Here is a 2,549-nt window from a genome sequence, read left to right on the forward strand (position 1 = left end):
CAGGAACAGAGCGGAGAGGCTCCACAGGATGGCTGGCACCAGAGGGATGCCAGAGGGAAGAGCCGTGCTGGATCCAGGTGCTGGCCTGGCTCCCAGTGCAGGGACCGGCCTCGGGAAGTGGGGTGCAGGGGATAGGCAGTGGCTCTCTGGGGACCAAGCAAGGTGCCTGAGGCAGGATGGAGAACTGGGCACGAGGGCTGCTGGAAACCTGCGTGCACGTGAGGTGAGAGCTGAACGTCTGCTTGCCCACAAGACACCTTCCAGCGAGGCTCTGGTTGCCCTCTTGGAGCCCTGCTGCACTTCCTGCCTGGCCTCTCCGGGCTGTGCTGGGACAGCTGGGGGTTGCTGCCGTGTCCCCCCTGCCAGAGCTGACCCCACACTGTCCCCAGCAGCAGCGACTCCCTCTCTTGGCCCTGCCCACCACATCCATCCATCCCAGCCATGCTGGGTGGCCACACCGGAGCTGCCGTGTCCTGTGCAGAGAGCGACGCTGCTGAAATGGGCAAATTTGCCAGCTGAGGCTGCTCAAACGTGATCAGAAGTGACAGAGCAGTGAAAAAGTGCCTGGCTGAAAGGAAATAGGACTCGATTTCTTGTCACCCTTGGAGCGAGGGAGAGGGAGGCGGCTGCTGGGGGTGAGGACAGCGGTGCTTTCCCGCGGTGGCAGCTCAGAGCAGCACGTGGGTAGGCTTCATCCCCATCTTCCCCTTCCTGAGCTGCTGCTCCTCTCAGGAGCACCTTTGCTTTGTGACATGGGGTTACGTGACAGTTTCCCAGCCAGAAGGGTCCCTGGGGTGACATGGGAGGGGTTCTGTGCAGGCAGGGCACGGCTTGTGGGGTCATGATCACTCTTTTGGGTTTCAGGGGGACACAAGATTACCACAAATTATGTGAGCTGTCACAAAGCCATGGTGGGAATGTGTCCATGTCACCTCAGGCCACCAATTTGGCCAAATTGGATTTTTTTTTTATTTTTATTTTTTTAGAGATCCCCACTAGAGACCTTGCAAACCCTTAGCTGGTTTCAAGGCTTGGGGGCCGCATGCTCCCCTCCATCCCCCTCAGCTCTCCATCTTCCTGGAGGTTCCCTGGAAGGGAACTGTTCGCCCACTGTTCAGCCCAGCTCCTGCCAGGTGGAACAGCATCTCCCACCTTTCTGCTGCCCACTTGGGGGCCCCCATCCCCTTTGGCGAGCCCCTCGCCAGCAGCCTGCAGAACATCCTTTTTAACTTAGAGTAAATGTAGTTTCCGTGTCAAGATGCTCCCTGATGCTGCAGCAGAAGCGGTGTGTGTTGGTGGGTGATGGTGCTTTTCTCCTTTTCATGGGGGGGGGGTCACCAGACATTGCTTGAGTGGGCGGCCCAGGGCTTGGCTTGTGCCAGCTGCCAAAGGGCTGACATGCCATGGCCGAGGCCAGAGGGTAGAGGCTCAGGCTCCTCCTTGGGCGCGTGCTGGGTGGGATATGCCAATATGCCATCCAGGTAGGATGAAGCAGTGGGCACGCTGTGTCTGTGGAGCTTTCCCGGCTGATCCTTGTCCTGCTGCCACTGCTCGGTCCTCTCGGAACAGCCGTCACTCAGCCGGCAGGCCCGTGGGATGATGCCGCTCAGAAGGCAGAGGATTGCCATTTACAAGCAGTTCTGCTGGCAGCTGCCCAGGCCACGGAGAGAAACAGCAAAAAAAGGGATTTAAGGGTGTTTGGAAGGAAAGTTTCCTCTCTGGCAGGTCTCCCCCAGGAGATTGGTGGCTGCCATGCAGCTGGAGGAGGGTGAGCAGCCCAGCCCCAGGCACCCCGGCTGCTGGAGATACCTGCGGGAGCCAAGGGCAGCCCTGTGCTGGCAGCTGGGGACAGAGCCGTGCCGGCAGGAGCCAGCGTGGAGGAGAGGGACCTTCTCTCCCACCTGGGAGCCCCTCCAGGGTCACCAGTGTCCTCTTTGCCATTTCCTGGTCCTGCTGGTGGCAAGCCATGGTCCTCCGCCAGTGCCACTGCCAAGTGGGGTTCCTCCTGGTGCAGGGCACGATCCTTGGCGGGGTGTCCATCCAGCACGGATGGAGCTCCCTGGGCAGTGGAGGTGCTGGGAAGCAGCCGAGCCCGGCACATGCTTCCCACCAGTGCGAGGCGAGCGGGAAGAGGGTGGAATGGGGAGGGCCGTGGTGGAGGAGCCTGCCCAGTGTTTACTGCCATTGTCCTAATTAACCACGTGGATCTGTGATGTCGTAATCAGCAACGTGGATCTGTGATGTCATAATTAAGCACGTGGAGCTGTGATGTCACAATTAACAATGATTAATGTTTTACAGGAGGGTTTTGTCTCCCGGCTGGTTGCTTTGGCAACAGCACCGAGCTGCTGGTCTCAATCTGATATGCTCATCTCATTGTCGACTCCTTAATTGTGTGTCAACCAAGCTAATGAGGCAGGATCTGGGAAGGGGGTGGTGGACTGAGGGGTCTGCTCAGGCAGGCAGGGGCAGCCCTGGTGGGGCTTGACCCCGGGGGGGGCTGTGGGCTGGCAGCTGGGGGGCGGGGGGAAAAGCAGAGGGGGCTGGGA

The 2,549-nt window shown here is 59.7% G+C and overlaps 1 protein-coding gene across 1 annotated transcript in view; it reads left to right on the forward strand.

Moving 5' to 3' along the window:
- The window catches only part of LOC104529713 (testis-expressed protein 264-like), a gene marked incomplete at its 5' end in the record, with an annotated part of 6,994 nt that overhangs the window by 3,476 nt on the left and 969 nt on the right, over positions 1–2,549 (forward strand). The gene's annotated exons all lie outside the window — the stretch shown is intronic.

This window comes from Antrostomus carolinensis, unplaced genomic scaffold (assembly GCF_000700745.2).
Source record: "Antrostomus carolinensis isolate BGI_N321 unplaced genomic scaffold, ASM70074v2 scaffold27058, whole genome shotgun sequence".
NCBI lineage: Eukaryota > Metazoa > Chordata > Aves > Caprimulgiformes > Caprimulgidae > Antrostomus > Antrostomus carolinensis.